Raw genomic sequence first — 18,013 nt, 5'->3', positions numbered from 1 at the left:
AAAGAAAAGGCATAACAGGTACCGTCAAAGTGTTGCACCCACAATATGAACATAAATCTTCTGTGTTCTTCATCAACCTGTTTGCTTTCATCTGAGCTCTGTTTTCCATGTAACGTGCTGTCACTACTATATTACTCTTTCTGAGCTTGCCAGTGCTTCAATTATTTACAGTTCTGGATAGAGAAGGCAGAGCTACCATGAGTTCTGACTCAGCATCAGATTTAAATTCCCTTTATAGTGCTTTATTTTATTTTATTTTGAACTTTAGTTGATCCTTCCTGCTTTTCTGGGGTTTTTTTGAGATGAGTCAAGACATACACAACTGATGTAACTGACTAAAATCAAGACATACACAACTGATGTAACTGACTCCTTCAAAGAAAAACATTTAATGTTTTAAATCTTAGCAGAAGGCCTTGACAGGATTGTTCTTCCCATTCAGCTGCCACACAGTTTTTGTAAAAATATGTGACCATAGAGGAGGATGTAACTGACTCTCTGCACACATTATTTAGTAAGAACATAAATGTCACACAATTATACCAGCCCCTTCCTGAAGCTTTTGTGTAAATGGACCAAAACAAAAATTACAGGAGTTTAGAATGTAATATTTCCAGAAATCCTTGAGGAAGATTTCATTCTATGTAACTAATCCTTAAGGAAGTTCTCTCCTTCCATTATAGACACCCTATGTAACTAATCCCTGGGTCAAATGTATAAGCTTTTAATCAGATAGCACATTACAACAATATACAATAGAGTTGAACTATATAAGGACTATTCATTGAAAAGTAAGAATTTCAAAGAATTCCAGCCTAGTCTTACAAAGAAACAAACAGAAATGTCCTAAAACCAAGCCTGTTTTCTGATGTGTGCTTGACACAATACTTTTAAAAGTTTTTTCCTGTTAAAAATCCTTCAATGATTCAGAATAATTTACCTACTAGCTCCTGAGGATTAAGAGCAGACATAACTGGCATGTGATATTCCCTTCTTACTCCTTCTTTCATTAATTCCTGCTCTTTGTATCTGAGGCATAAGTGCTCTAAGAAATTTTATATGCAAAGAAAGAAAAGGAGTGATTTGCCCTCTGTGTATTTCCACCTCTCCTCTCCTCTCTCTGCTTACATGGCCTCCATTCCTGACGTTCTACACTATCTGCCAATTTACACAGATTCAGAGAGCAGGCAATTACTCTAGTCACTGTTTTGCAAACACGAAACTGAACTACCGAGAAGCTAAAGGACAGATCAGATCATCTAACAGAACAATGCATTAAAGTCTTCATTGGTCCATCAGTAGTGTTTGGGAGAGCACTTCAGAAAGTGCTTATCTAGCAGGTGAGGGAGCTGGGGGTGTGCAGCCTGAAGAAGAGAAGGCTCAGGGGTGACCTCATTGCTGTCTACAACTACCTGAATGGAGGTTGTAGCGAGGTGAGAGTTGGTCTCTTCTGCCAGGCAACCAGCAATAGAAAAAGGGGACACAGTCTCACGTTGTGCCTGGGGAAGTATAGGCTGGATGTCAGGAGGAAGTTCTTCCTAGAGTGAGTGATTTGCTATTGGAATGGGCTGCCCAGGGAGGTGGTGGAGTCACCGTCCCTGGAGGTGTTCAAGAAAAAAATGGCTGAGGCACTTAGTGCCATGGTCTATTTGACTGGATAGGGCTGGGTGATAGGTTGGAGTAGATGATCTTGGAGGTCTCTTCCAACCTGATTGATTCTATGATTCTATGTTTTTTCTCCAAGAGCTTTTCTTTCTTTCTTTTATTATTTTTTTCTTCTCTTAAAGCACAATGTTACAGGAAGGATTCTTCCCTTGATATGACTTGGTAATATTTATGTTCAGGAGCAGATCTCTGGTTTTCAGAATTAAGTACATTTATATCTCACAAACAATTTCATGAATAAAACAAAAAGAGGAGCTAACCATATGTCATCTTCCAGTTTGTGTTTTCAGGGAATAGAGTTCCAAGAGCTCTTTGAACTTGAGAGCAAACCTGTGTTTTGTACTCTACAGATGTTACAGCAAACTATAACCCATCATTGCTTCTCTAGAGTACAGTGTACTGTGGCTTTAATTCAGCAAAATACAGCATGTCAAATGTCAGGTTGTTATGACAGTAATAAACTTGTGATTCCCTGGAAGCAGATGTTTTAATTTGCTAGGTGTTTTGGGGGGCGGAGGGAGAAATCTGCTTGCATTTATATAGATGTTCAGATTGAGAAAGGAATTTGCTTGAAAACATCTTTTCCACCTGTATGGATGCTTTGTCAGGAGGCTTATGACACATGTGTGAAGCAGTGTGAGAAATAATCACAAGAAGACCAAATTACTGAAATCTCCTCCATGCCTGAACTATGACCTCTCTGAAGTCATTTCAGTATAGAATCCAGATCTGGATCATGGAATGACTATGTTTAATATATCTGATATTGCAAAAATAACTCTGAAACCAATAGTCTGCTGAGGTATCTTCTTCCAAAGTGGATTTCCAGGATGTTGATGGTCCTTGCTACAGTGAACTAACATCATACTCTTTAGATATTTCACTTCTTAACATGCTGTTGTTTTCATTCTTGCTCATAGTGACTAATGAAGTCTACAGTCTTAAAGAAAGTGCTAGAAGTGAAAACCTTTTCCAAAGACAGGGAACAATTATGTATCACAGTATCACATTATCATCAGGGTTGGAAGAGACCTCACAGATCATCAAGTCCAACCCTTTACCACAATTCTCAAGGCTAGACCATGGCACCCAGTGCCACGTCCAACCTTGCCTTGAACTGCCCCAGGGACGGCGACTCCACCACCTCCCCGGGCAGCCCATTCCAGTGTCCAATGACTCTCTCAGTGAAGAACTTTCTCCTCACCTCCAGCCTAAATCTCCCCTGGTGCAACCTGAGGCTGTGTCCTCTTGTTCTGGCGCTGGCCACCTGAGAGAAGAGAGCAACCTCCTCCTGGCCACAACCACCCCTCAGGTAGTTGTAGACAGCAATAAGGTCACCAGCTGCAGGTAAATACTGTTACAGCTGTGAGAACACTAATTCAAATAGCTAATTGATCTCACTTTGCAGTGAAACACTTACTGTCCCTAGGCAAAAGGCTGATTTAAAAGTTCATAACTTACTGGATCAGTGTGAAAGACAAAAGTTTAGAGAATAGCCTGTCCCAATGAACAGAGTACACAGAGGGATTCACCCAAAACATTGGTTTAGGCTCGGATGTGATGAGATTGCATGCTTTAGATGGGGTCATTATTGTGTCATATGTGTTACCAGTTTGTATTTTTTCTCTGGTTCTTTGTATGAGCTGGTGAAGTGCTGGTAGCTGAGAAGTATCCACTGTTTAAATTTCAGACCTTTCACCTTTTCAAAGCCTAGTAACCCCAAAATAAGTGTGAAAATACAAGCCTAAAACCAGGTGTGAGAATTTCTAGAAGGAAGGAAGGAGAGAACTAAAAGGGGAAGGAAGGGAAAAGGGGGAAAAAAACAAAACAACAACAAAAAAGGCAACAAACTACCAAACCCTACTTCATTTAGTGAGTCTTCTGTCTCTGATAATGCTTTTAAGAGTGAACTGTATTCACACTATATTCAAAATGATTCAGTAGAAGCAGTTTAATTAAAGTCCCACAAACTAAGTTAATTCAAACTAGTGTAGACAAATCCTAGAACTGGTCACTCTGCAGTATTGAAGGGGCACTCTGGGTCCATCAGCAGTGGGAGTAGGAGCATTTTTCCACAGTTACCTTGGTATGTCTACCTACCAGATACCCTAATAATCAAGTAAGGGATCAACTAATTATTCATAGAAACATAGAATCGACCAGATTGGAAGAGCCTTCCAAGATCACCCAGTCCAACTTAGCACCCAGGCCTGTCCAATCAAATAGACCATGGCACTGAGTGCCTCATCCAGTCTTTTCTTGAACACCTCCAGGGATGGCAACTCCACCACCTCCCTGGGCAGCCCATTCCAATGGCAAATCACTCTCTCTAGGAAGAACTTCCTCCTAACATCCAGCCTATACTTCTCCTGGAACAACTTGAGACTGTGTTCTGTTGCTGGGAGAAGAGACCAACTCCCACCTTGCTACAGCAGTGAAAAAAAAAATCAACCATTTCTCTTATGTTTAATGACCTACAAATAATTCATACATGCATTTTATTTCAAAATTTATGACCACTTGTATGTGAAAGCAGTGGATATATCCTGCAGCAGCAAACAAAGAGTAAGAGTTGCAGAAGCCTTTGAAAATAAACCTACCTATTTCTGGTTTTGAAATAGGTTTGAAATAAGAATTTGGGTCATCTGTAGCACTGATATTAACTTAATGGGAATTTACCTTGGAAACTTCATTTTCACATAATATGGCTAATAATATGTTTCCAAACAGTGCAAACTTGAAGAAATGCAGATTGTAAGTACAGAGGACTCTCAGTCCTCCACTGTCTCCCATACCACGCACATATATCTGTGGGCATTTTGACTTTAAAACTTTACTGACAGGATGGCCTTCCAGATTTGTGTATCGCTGATGTTTTGCTTGTAGGGTATTTGTAATTAGAAATCATGACCTTTGACTTTTAATTCATGGCCACAGAATAATTGTGTTCACCCTACTAATTTATGAATGCAAATCAGGTCAGTTTAACTTGGCATTGTGTTTACTCTGCGTCTTTTTAAAAGCCTCCTCTTGCCACAACATGTCTTTCTCCTAGACTCCTCCACTTTGTGGTAATTGCAGAGCATGCTGTCACACTGGAATTGCAGGTATGGATGGTTTGAGTGGTGATAAAGTTTGAGTGGTCTGAAGATGCCTTGGATCTGTCAGCAGCCAAAAGTAATGAGATAATTTGAATGGGATGACTTTGTCTGAATGAATAACAGTACCCCAAACAAGCTTTAATAAAGCTAATATGCCTTGGTAATAAAACTAATACATCTTCATTGATCTTACTTATGCTAGCCACAGATGCAGCTCTCTGTTTGTTATACGGGTGAGGAGACTGCAGGTTTCAGAAGGTTCTACCCTCAAAACGCGTCTACGGAAAAGCCATTTTTCACTGTGCCTTTGAACCTTCACTGTGCCTTGAGGTAAACTCCTCCCAAGTGCCGGTGAATTAAATCACCCTTGTATGGAGGTACACAGGGAGAAGTGAGGGGAATTTCAACTGGTCATTATCAATCACACAGCACAAACAGTTTGGAGGAGCAATCAGTCTCTCTGTCCTTAACACAAAGAGGTTTACAACACCGGAGGAGTTTATTATTATTGCTGGTCTAAGATCATCAAAGTCATTTTGTTTCATCTCGAACAGTAGTCAGAGGGGTTAAAGTGAGGTTAAACTGCCTAAACAAAATGGAAGCAATTACACAGTGGGATCGTGGAAGACTGTTTGCTTTAACTCTCACTGACAAAAAAAGGTATTATAAGAAAAAACAATCCTTGACTTTTTGCAATCATTAAATACATCTGTTTAAGTTCACTCTGAACTTCTTCACCTAAATCTTCTTGGGAGTGTCACTGCTTTAAACAATATCATTTTCTTCACATTTCCCAACACAGCCCCCATACAATGTCTTATCTTCGCAGCGTTGTCATCACTTTGCAAGCTGCTTTGCAGAACAGTGCTTACACTGTGCTGGAGATGTGCCTGCAAAAGTTGTGCCTTTAGCTTTTTCTACTTATGACTTGGCAGGAAAAGACAAAGCTACATGGAAGAGCAGTACGACGGGGAATGCAAATTAGCCCGTTCCAAGCTTTAAATTGCAAGGTGGGGAATTGACTGTTTTACTCCATTCAAGGTTATATTACAGCTGAATTGTCAGACCTGGCCTTCCAGTGACCTACATCATGTGATGGGATGAGATCTTCCCTTTACTAGTTTTAATTTTTCTGTTCCTTGAAAATGGAAGGTAGTAGCCTAAGCAGATTTTACTTACAGTGTGAGTACTGCAACATTATAGGTCTAACCAGAGCCTTTACTGAATTCCCTGCAGGTTCATTGCTGTTAAGCAGAAAATGCTTTAGAAAGTGATGTGTTTTGAGAAAAAGAATAGGAAAAAACTCCTCTAATTCCATACACAAGCACTGATACTGTTTATTGAAACTTGTCTGTCTGAAAAGGGACTAGAGGTTCTAAATATAACCCAAATGAGGAACTGCATGGCTGATTTTATCACCATGCAAGAGGTTTTCATAAATGGTTTCTCTATACCCTGAAGGAATATTACTGAATTAGCTCCTGTATAGATGCAAATCTTTCCAAAGTTAATGGTGAAATATTTCTGTGATCCTGTGTTACACCTCCAAACAAGGGATGACTCTTTCAAAGAGTTCTCTGTATCCTGTGAAGTGTTTATCTTGCTCAAGCTTGTTGCGAGGCTTAAGGACAAAACCAGTAAAGAATAGGATAGAAGGAGAACGTTGTTTACAATTTGTAAAAGAGCTTGCAATTAAGTGGCATATCTTCTGCTGGAAAGTATCTTGTGCTGGAAGTAAAAAAAAAAGAAAAGAAAAAAGAGAAACTTTTTTTATTTTTAATGCAGAGAAAACAACTTGTCAGCAGAACCAAAATGTTCAAATATAAAAAAGATTTAATAGGTCCCCAGTAACACAAATGGGGTTGTACAAGGATGAATCGGGATCTTCTCAAAACATTACTGTAAATGGTAAAGGCTAAATAATACTCTTACAGAAATATCTGTGCATCTCTGATAATTAACCACAGCTAGCACACGAAGGAACATATTTCTGTTTCTCTTGCTCCAGATTTAGACCAATGGAAATCTGTCAGATTCAATGGGACTATTCTTCATTTAAGATTCTGAAGTAGGCGGGTTGGAACTAGATGATCCTTGTGGTCCCTTCCAACCCTGACTGATTCTATGATTCTATGGTAAGCTGCAGTGTGCTATTAGAACAGAGCTTATCATTTATGAGGAGCTGTGTTAAAAATACAGGTAAAGCTGTGCAAAGGAGCACTGATTTGACTGCTGTTCTGGATAGGTGGAGGTCAAGGCTGGCATCTGTCATGGCTTACATATGAAAGGAAAATTAGCCTAATTTTTTCTGACTTGTCTATGAGAAAATAGCCAGAATGCTTTGTGGAAATGTGTTTTCTGTTACAGTTCAGGAGCATTTTAATCTGAAAAGTTAATACCAAAATACCAACAGACCATGTAACAGCAGTGTAGTATATGCCATTTGCTTAATTAAATAAATTTCTTTCCCTTCCCCTTAATGAATAAACTAGTGGACCATTGTGTGATTTATGTATTCTCTGATGCTGGCTCCTTAGACGCATGTAGGATATAAATGTGATAGTACAGACACTATTTTATCAGGAAGGAGACAACTGGGTATGAGAACAGAAACAGACATTAATTCCATCATACAGTGAACACAAAGTTCTTGTGTCATGTCAGTGTAGCACAGAGGAGTCTTACTCCTTTGGCCTCTGAAACCAGGATATCTCAAGTATATGTGACCTGCACCTGAGTTAGGAAACCTGCACAAGTTCAGATTCAGCAGCTTTTTTTAATCACACCTGGCACAGGATCTTTGTATCACATTCCTATCAACACTTTTTCCTTGTACACTCCTAGGATATAAATTATATTACCCTGCATGTAACTGAGGGCTAGCCTAGAAGCCTGGCAGGATCTTTAGTGATGTTCAGACTGTAAATTACTGTCACTGTCTCACTACTGGCACCAGAGAAAAGAGTTACTGAACTTCCTCGCAAGCTTCCCATAACCAGTCCAACTCCTGATGCTGAACTCATCATCCAGCAGCTGCCTCATTCACTATAACAATTCAGCTGTGAATTGTTATACTATACAAAATAACCTCAATTCAGAATAGGATGTACCAGGAAATGCTGTTACACAGGGTAAAGTTACCCATAAAATTAATTTCTGTAGGCCAAGGACACCTCTAAGAACCACACACGGGTTTTGTATTGAGATCTTACAAAGAAGAACATTCACTGAGGATGTCTGTTGGATGTCTGACATATGAGATGATAAACGAGGTTGCTCTCAATAAACACTGAGATTGGCAGTTATTTTCCTGCACTGTACAAGATGGATATCCATACACAGTAAGCACAAGATGGATGGAATGGAATGGAATGGAATACTTCAGTCATATAGGGGATGGAAATTTTGTCCTTGATTCTAGCACCAAGAAGGAAGGCTTATTTAGCAGAGAAAAAGAAGAAAGTAGTTTTGTTGTTTGAGGTCTTTATTCCTTATATATACTAGCTAACGCAGAGAGGAAAAGTGAGACTTTTGGATAGCTTCACAATAATTTCTTGAGATTAAATTCTTTTCCCTTACATGGGCAGAGAGGATAAAACTGATAGATATTTACAGGGCACTGAATTAACATTTTCAGTAGCAGGCACTGAAAACAGTCAGTCTGGGTTGTGCCTTCTGATCTCATCCTCTGTTTAGACACTCTGGAACAAGACAGTTCCTTTATTTTTTTTCTTTTTTTTTTTTTTCTCCTGTTTCCCCCTCTTCTCTTTTCAAAGACCAATTCTAAAGGATTTTTAAACTATAAAAATGAAATAGGTCTCTATAAAATATAATTGGAGCTGCACTGTAGTTCAAGTGACAACCAGATGCTGGAAAAACACTCCAGAGTGTTGGTCCAATTATATACATTTATTAGTACTTTCACTGCACAAAGTCTTGTCCAGTGGAGATTTACTTCTTCTAAGATCTTGCTGGTAATTTTTATTCACTCTTAAAGGCCTTTCTGATGGCTTTTCTCTTTTTGTATCTACATGTTTTCTCAATATACTGACAGTAAACGTGTGTGTGTTCTGTAGGCTTGGAAGTAAAGCAGGGTATATAAAACACGTAGCAACAATTACAGTGGCTGTATTCCTGCATAAAAAGCACAAGTCATCTTCCCAGGCCCATGGATTCCCATTAGTGGCTAATAAATGCAAAATAAAGACAAAGCCATTGAAATTTGAAAATCTGGAACTTTTATTGAGTAAAAAAAAAAGTATGTTTCATGCTAATTAAATTCTCTGGAGTTGATATTTTTTCTATGTGGGTAATCCCAGTATCTGGATTTGAGTAGCTACCCAGTGTACCCACACTCAGTTACAAGCACTGTTCTATCTAATCTAGTTTTAGAAGCTGAAAAGAGTGTTGGTACATCTGTTTACTTTCAAGTGATTACAAGAAGCTGAGTGAAATGGTAACCCTGTATTTGTTAGCATTGCCAAGCTGGTGGCACAGTAATTTTCACAAACTTGGAGTTTGTGTGTTCAACTCCAGTGCTAAACACAGGTGCAACCCCTCTAACTCTACAGGCATCTCCAAGTTCGTTCCATTGAGTTGTTGTACAAAGTAGCACCGGGAGCAAGATTACTGAAAAGGGCTGCAAAAACAAGACACGGATGAAATGCTGGAGAATGCTGTATGGAGAGATAACATTGGATAGACATGGGAACAGGTTCTTGCTGCTCAAAAAGAATGGAAGTCTAAAAGTAAATGCCTGATCTAGGGCAGGGTGTCTCTGCCCATGGCAGGGGGGTTGGAATGAGACGATCCTTGTGGTCCCTTCCAATGCTAACTGATTCTATGATTCAATTTTCAAATGTCTGAACCATACAATCACAGAATCACAGAACATTAGAGGTCAGAAGAGACTTCCAGAGATCATTGAGTCTAAACTCCCTGCCAAAGCAGGATCATCCAACGTAGTCTGCACAGGAATGGAACCGGTGGGCTTTGAAAGTCTTCAGAGAAGAAGACTCCACAATATCTCTGGGCAGCCTGCACCAGTGTTCCATCACCCTCACTGTAAAGAAGTTTTTCCTCACATTGAGATGAAACCTTCTATGTTCCATCTTCCACTTTTCAGCACCACCTTCTCTTTTCTCTTATAGCTGCTCCTTTCCCACCCCACTTCACATTTCCCCCTTTTTCCCCTGAAACCCAGATCAGCTGGGTTCTGTTGGAGTCTCCTCCCATCCCAGGTGTGATCACTTTGTCCTCCCTGCCCACTCCCCTTTATAATCCACTCCAGGAAAAGCAGAGGCCCTACGCTTGCCCAACTGGGCAGAGGGATCCTCCTCCTGTCATCATTGGTGAGTGCCCATGGTGCACACTGGGTGAATGGGAAGAGGACAAAGGCCGGGGGGCCTGGTGGCCCCCCGGTTAGACAGGCTAGAGAGCTGATGAGTTGATGGTCACTCTAGCATCACTTGTGGGTGTTGGCTGGGTGTCTTTATGTAAGCTGAGCTCCTCTCTGTTTGGCTGCTTCATTCTGCCTGCTTGTAGAACTCTAAGAAGGTCAGGAAGAAATCTGTGAAACACTTTGAGAAGTATTGAATGAGCCTGAAGGAAATGTCTGAAAATCCCTCACAAGGAGAACAGAATAAAACCCAAACCTCATTGATGCTCTTTTATTTCAGAGTGGCTAAAATTCTGTCTTGTTTTGTAACTAAGTAAAAACTAGCTTTATTCAGTACAAGGTGAGATCCTGACTCTGTTAAGCCAGGTCAAGCCAGTAGATGACTATAATGCAGTTCAGGGTTTTCCTCTATTAAGCTGCTTGACAGTCAGAACTTTTTACAAATTGTTATCTCAAGCCATGTGTGGTTTTGCTAATTTTAACATGGACTAAGGATTCTCATTTCACAGCATTACAGCTGCAAGCTGTAATTCTTCAGATGCTCTGGGCTGGTTGGAAAAGGTATTGATTTGCTCATAGATGGATAAAGGTATAAGATACTGCCCAGGTCATATCCCAGAAATGTTTCCAAGTATCTAATCTAAACCTCCCCTAGTGCAACTTGAGGCCATTGCTTCTTGTCCTAGCGCTTGTTACTTGGGTGAACAGACAGGCCCCCGGATGGCTCCAACTTCCTTTCAGGAGGTTCTGTAGGGCCAGAAGGTCTCCCTTCAGCCTTCATTTCTCCAGGCTGAACAATCCCAGCTTCCTCAGCTGCTCCTCACAAGACTTGTGCTCTAGACAAACATTAAAGCTGATAAAGGGTATTATTGATACCAAGGGCCATTTTTTATGTACCCTTTGAGCTGCAATAGTTTGTTTATTTATATAAACCCTGATTTCCAGAGTTCTCATTTAATCAGTTAAACCTGTTAATGACAGTAGCTGTGATTTATGGCTGTTTGAACTTCAATATTAAAGCTATTGACCCATATTACATAAGAAAATGTGTTTATTTGCTTTGAATCTGAATACCTCCTTCTGTTTCTTACAGGAAAGCACTAAATATTTGTTCAATGACCAGGCTTCTCCAACAATTAGTATTACCTAAGGTCAAAAATGTCATAGAAATTTACCCTGGAACACATCAGTTTGTACTTAGCAAATAGCAAAGACAAAGCTGTTTCTGTATTGAAAATTTCTTGTGAGACTTCACTAGCAGCACTTTCACAGTGCTTTATAGACACAGAGATGGAGGGCTGACAAATAATTCAGCTTTAAGGTGATAAAGGTGCATAGATAATGATTGCATGGTTGGAGTCCAAAAGCAAGAGTTGTAGCCTGTGACATAGGATGCACATGTGCCTTTGCAACTCGTAGTTTTTAAACACAGCAGCATAGTTTGCTGTGGTCAGTGGATAAGCTCATGGTACTGTAGAGAGCTAAGGATTCCCTTCTCATTAAGTAATAGTTCACATATCTCTCCTATACATCTTGAAACACTCAGATGACCAGAATATCTTTTCAGTCCCTGAAGGCCTGGAGTAAAAAAAATCTTACCAAGAGAATAGAAAATGTTTAGAGATTGTAAAAGGAGACTTTGGATTTTTAACTTGGGATGCTTTTGAATGAACTTATACAACTAGGGCTGGAAAACCACAAATATACAGCTAACAGTGTAAAAAAAATCAGAACCACTTGTTTTCTGGTGAATGAGGTGCTTTGGTATTAGCTGTCAGAAGTAGCATTATAGTAGGAAGAACAGTTACTTTTAAAAGAAAGAAAAAAAACCCAAACAATAAAAAAACCACAAAAGCCAAAATAAAACACCAATCAAATAGACAAACAAACAGAAATTGCTTTGAATGGGCAACAATGTACGTGAGATGCCTTTGCAAGTGGTTGCCATGTAGCTGATATACAGCAACTGCAGCACAAAGTAGTAAAAAAAAAAAACCAAACCAGACAAAATTAGGGAAACACTTGCAATATTTTTAACAGGACTGTTTGTGTTTTGGAGGGGATTTTTTGGTTGTTTTTTAATTGTCATAGTTGTTAATCTTTTGAACAGAACAACTCATAACTAGCAGTGCTGACCAGCCTTACTCTCTCAGATAGTGGCAGTGGGAATACATTTTGTCTTCATACATATATACCTTTGAGACCTGGTCTGTACTTCTATCCATGCAAAACTATATAGATAATGGAACTATAACACACTAAACAAAGTTGCATACTGTGTAATTGTTCTGTGTCTCTGCAGGGATACATCCAATTTAATAACTTCTCTTTTGGGAGCTGGACTAGGTGACCTTTGAAAGTCCCTTCCAACCCAAGCCAATCTATGATTCTGTGAAAACAAAATCAGAGTCAAAGAATAGTAAGTGTTGGAAGGGATGTCCAGAGATCATCTAATCCAACCACCATGCTAGAGCAGGATCACCTAGGGCAAGTCACACAGGAACACATCCCAGGTGGGTTTTCAAAGTCTCCAGAGAAGGAGAGTCCACAGCCTCTCTGGGCAACCTATTCCAGTGCTCCACCACCCTCACCATAAAGTATCTCCTCATATTGAGGTGGAACCTTCTGTGTTCTAGTTTGTACAAAGCAGAATTAATATTAGGGCAACAGAATAGTATCATAGGATACTGGAACGGGCTGCCCGGGAGGTGGTGGAGTCGCCATCCCTGGAGGTGTTCAAGGCAGGATTGGATGTGGCACTTGGTGCCATGGTCTAGCCTTGAGCTCTGTGGTAAAGGGTTGGACTTGATGATCTATGAGGTCTCTTCCAACCTTGGTGATACTGTGAGGTTAGGGGTTGGAAGGGACCCAAAGAGATCAGTGAGTCCAACCCCCCTGCCAGAGCAGGACAATACTATCTAACACAGATCACAGAGGAACACATCCAGACAGGCCTGGAAAGGCTCCAGAGAAGGAGACTCCATGACTTCCCTGGGGAGCCTGTTTCAGAGCTCTGTAACCCTTACAGTAAAGAAGTTCCCCTTTGTGTTGAGGCAGAACTTCTTTTGCTGCAATTTACACCCATTGCTCCTTGTGCTATCGCAGGGAGCAAGTGAGCAGAGCCTGTCCCCCCCTTCCTGACCAGCCTTCAGATACTTATAAACATTTATCAAGTCCCCTCTAAGTCTTCTCCAGACTAAAAAGTCCCAGGTCACTCAGCCTCTCCTCATAAGCCATGCCCTCCAGTCTCCTAATCATCCTTGTAGCCCTGTGCTGGACCCTTTCCAGCAGATCCCTGTCCCTCTTAAACTGAATGAATCAACATCTGGAAAGGTGGAACTTAGACGTGAAAAAGGATTTTCCATGACCAGATTTAATGATGGTTTTGTTTACATAATTGAAATCCGAATAACTATTATTCATTTGTTTGTCTTGTCCAATTCCTAGCGTTGCTAATATCTTCAGCTTTCAGGTACAAGCAAACTATTTACAATTGTATCTGCAGGTCTCAAAAGGATGTGAATTATGCATTAACGGTTTAGAGGTTTACACTGCAAACTTTTTGAGACATGGAGGTTATAAAATGTTCACTTCAAATAACCCTGAACCCCAGTGTTGGTTGGGTTGAAAGCAAATAGAATATATCTCTCTGAAATGCAAAATACAAATGGAATTAATCTTTGGTTTTCCATCTTCCCCCAAAAATACCTATTATCCAACTGTTCTGTTTCTTACTCAGGTTGTAAATTTTACAGCAGAATACAATGCTAGAAAGCTTTGTACATAGACAGAGGTCACTGTTGTCAGTAAATAGTAAATGTCATGAGGAAAAGTTTGACTTCTATCTTCAAAGCTCAAATGTAAGTGGCAGAGTTGCAGCTCAGTGTCATAATTTTATAAATTAATTAATGGGGTTTTTGTTTAGGTTTGTGGTTTTTTTTACTATATGTCCTGGTCTGAGTTAGACCTATTTTTGCTTAGTGATTTTACTTTTCAGCTCAGTCTCTTCTAAGTAACTGCACTTTCTGAGATTAGGAGCATGTTTTTGCAAACAGTATCTGCTTCTAGTAGTGATGTACTCCGTGTTTCTAGTTAGTACTAAGGATTGGTGTGCAGACCAAGGTCACTGCTAAATCTTGTATACTTAATGGGGAGTGCAGAAAGTAGAAGATTGCACCTGCAGGAAAGAAAATCCTGAACTGCCCAGTTAGATATTCCATTGCATATACCTCCCATTTGGTATAATGCTGAGGGATGATGAAGGTCAAGCTCTCTTCTTCAATGCCCTGCATTCAATGAAGACTGTCTGCTCTTTTTCCATCCCAGTTTGTGTGCTCCTGAGTCCAGTTCCCATCTGCCACTGAGTCCAGTCTGCAATTTCAGATAGCATAGGTGGTGATTGTGAATGGCTGTCACCAGAGAGATTAGGTCAACAATGATTTTATAGATTCGTGTGCATTTTGTTGTATTGTTATTATTTTAAAGGAGTTTTAGATTTGGTTTTCAAGTCCTAAGTCTCTCTCTTACTCCCTTTATCTTCCCCTTTAAGAAAGAAGAGAGATTAATAGAGAGCATCTGTCATTTGTTTTGTGGTCAGACAAGTCCTGACACAACCATATCTCAGTGAAATTTTTCCCATTGCTTGAACTGAGCTTTGAGCACCAGCTCTTTTGGATTGCTCATGTTTAAATTTAAATTAGTTCATTAATTTGCAAGTATTGTGCTGGGTGCAAGCAGAGCAGAGTAGCTGGGTTTGTACTTTGATATCCAAAGACTGAACTATGAAGGATTACCAGAGTGCTTTGCAGAAAGGCCATGCTTCTATTCATATTTAATAGAACTGTTTCTGTAGCACCTGCCTTGGTCATGGCAATGTCATTCTTCCACTTAGAAAAAAAGTCAAAGAAGGATACAACTATTTTATGATACCAACCATATATCATGGAATGATTTGCAACCCTTCACACAGGACATCCTGGAAGAAACAGCTTCTTGAAGCTATATCCTTGTCCTTTCTATTCCATAAACCCACCATGTGTTTCAAACACAGAGTAACAGAAACATAACATGTCCTTCAGACAACTTCAACTGCCACAAATCATAACAATATCTCAGTATGAATCTACCCAGGATCCATTTTTCCCCCTCAAGACATTCATGAATGGATAAAATAGGAACTCTTTTAAGTGTTTGCCAAGTGAATATAAATATGAACAGCTGGGACAAGAGAGGGAGTCTTCCCCCCTCCCCCCCATTATGCATCAACATTTAATTGCTTTGTTTAGTTGGTTTGGGCTTTTTGTTTTGCTTGTTTGGAGATGTATGAATTTGAATGAGCAGAGATCTCTAGTGTGAATAAAGTATCTGGACAGAACGCAGAGTAGCGATTAAAAGACAAGGCTGGTTATTTAGGTCACATTTACGTTCTTTCACCTTTGAGAATGTGTTTTCAGTTCTAAGCACACAGCCATCACCAGTCTTTTCCTCATCTCTGCTTTTGTTTATAGTGTTTTTGACAATTCTCTAGTTCTCTGGTTTTGTTCCATCTTGTTTCAGTGTTTGGCCTTTTCTCACCATGACCTGTTCAAGTCTTTAAACTGAAAACATATAGGAAAAGTCAGTCTCTTAACCACTTCCTATAACCTGGAGTTAAAGACAACTACGAAATTAAGAGGTAATACAGAATTTTTTAACAAAGTATCTTTTTGCACCACAGGCAAAAAGTGTAATCTGAATGCCATAGCTACCAGATTTGAAGCACTTCAAAGAAATGAAGAGATAATGGGTTAAAACCATGGAGGAGAGCCCCATCAGCTGCACACTCAGAAGATCTGATTACACGATGTTGGGAGGATGTCTTCCTTCATTCTTTCCACCTTTTTGTTATGTTATTTCCATAAAGGTCTAATGATGTCTTCCGCAGATACGAACTAGGCTCTCGATCTGAACAGTTATGGCAGCTTTAAAAGTGCCAAGTGCAGAAAATTGATAGTGAAAAATGCAGTGATTAATGTAAGGAAGACATCCCATCTTCATTAAATACCTATGTTAAGAAGAGGAAGAAATACTACAAGAAAAACAAAACAAAGGCAAGAAGAGTTACGAAGCTCCACTAAAAACATTCCAGTTATCTTGTCACATAGAAATAATACTCAAGAAAGGGTTTATACTTATTCCTGCCAATAAATTTCTTGTAAAGAGACCAAACTGAAACACAGATGTCCCATCTCATCAAATGTATATCACGACTGGCCTTAAGCCATGCTGGAATCTTAGTTATAACTGATTGGGCATTTCAGAAATCCCTATCTCTCCATTGGAAGAAGCAGCTTTAAGAAGAAGAATGTGTGTGACCGGGAGCTGCCCTTCAAATACTACTTCTTTGTATTTTTTCTTACAAAGTACATATGCAGGGGCAACCATAGCCTGAACTTAATGGCAGAGTACAGTTAAAACCTGCACAGCCCTGATGAAGTTGTGTCCAAGCTGTGGAATTGGATTTCACAGTACTTTTTCAATGTTTGGCTTTCTCTGTCAATGCTGAAAAGTATTTGAGAGCGTTTGTTCTCACTCCCACTCTTTGGGTAGGCTAGCCTGCATTATGCAGCTGACTTCAGTGGCACCTATGATTTCTAATGTCTTACAAGAGATTGTACAGGAGCAGAAAACCTTTTTTTTCCTTTCTTTTCTTTTTTTCTCTGCAGTAACATGATTATCAGGGTGAACTTTTGCAGCACAAATAGTGCTTTTGTAGGGACAGAAAATGCCCCAGTAGGTTTCTCTAATCCTTCTTGAGAGAGACATCCTGGGGCAATCAACTCATTTATACATTCTCTACATTTTTTTCCCCTCCTTTTTGTTGAAGAAAGGGGCTGGTTTGCTGCCAAGACCTGTTTAAGTGGTAACCTATGCAATTCATTCTAAAAACACTCATTTATCATTCCCAAATTAATCTTGTAACAGGATAGCTGCTCTTATTTTCATTGTCTTTTTGCACTTTGAATGAGAGATCGCTCACGTATAGATATCCAACCCAAAGTTTCTAGAAAGCATGAATAAAACAGGTAAAATAGGAATGACAGTACTAAAATTATAAGCAGAAACAAGTAGCCATATATCTTAATTTCTCACATATCACATCTATTAATAACAGAATGAAACATAATTTGTGCTGAATATTGTTCAGAGCCTCGTGCCAGAAGCGTAATTATTTTCAGTAAGATTGGTGGTTGGAAGGAAGAGTTTTTTTTTCTTTCTAAACCTGCAGTAAACACAATTTATGCAAAATGATTAAAATACCATATATACTTTTTTTTTTTTTCCTGGCAAACAGAATGCATTTTGACAGGAAAAAATTACATAAACACTGAGCAATTTAGTATGAAACTACTGTGTGGAATTATAAAACCGTACATACAAGCTATTGTGAGTGTAGAAAATAATATCTTGGCACCAGGCAAGAACAGCTTGCTACAATGAAAATGTTATAGATGTAACTTTTTTACTGTAAGCATGCAGCCTTTTTCAAGCTATGCCTTGTAAAAGCATTGCAGACAAATTTAAACCAAGGGTCGAAGTTTCTGTGGCAGGTTTGGACTTTCAGCTCTTCCTTTTTTTTTTTTTTTTGGGGTGGTGGGTGTAAAATTTTATTGGTTCTGCTCACACACTTAGAGGCTCTTCTCTCAAAGGACTTTCTTGTAGAGGAACACACTGAGAAATGTGTGATTTCTGACACCTCTCCTGTTCCCAGCAACACAGGCCTAAATTTATGTTCTCTGTCCTGCATCCCACTCTGCAGGGACAAGAAGAAATAATGTCTTACTTTTCTTTCATTTCCCCTCGCACTCCC

At 39.5% G+C, this 18,013-nt stretch overlaps 1 long non-coding RNA gene across 1 annotated transcript; it reads left to right on the top strand.

Annotated features, from left to right (window-relative positions):
- The first annotated feature begins 10,058 nt into the window (after nucleotides 1–10,058).
- Nucleotides 10,059–16,377, top strand: LOC135174915 (uncharacterized). The gene is made up of 2 exons (XR_010302142.1): nucleotides 10,059–10,117; nucleotides 15,881–16,377. It is a non-coding gene; the product is annotated as an uncharacterized LOC135174915 (long non-coding RNA).
- The last annotated feature ends 1,636 nt before the right edge of the window (nucleotides 16,378–18,013 follow it).

This window comes from Pogoniulus pusillus, chromosome 4, assembly GCF_015220805.1.
Source record: "Pogoniulus pusillus isolate bPogPus1 chromosome 4, bPogPus1.pri, whole genome shotgun sequence".
Lineage (NCBI taxonomy): Eukaryota > Metazoa > Chordata > Aves > Piciformes > Lybiidae > Pogoniulus > Pogoniulus pusillus.
This window is presented reverse-complemented; position numbering and strand designations above follow the sequence as displayed.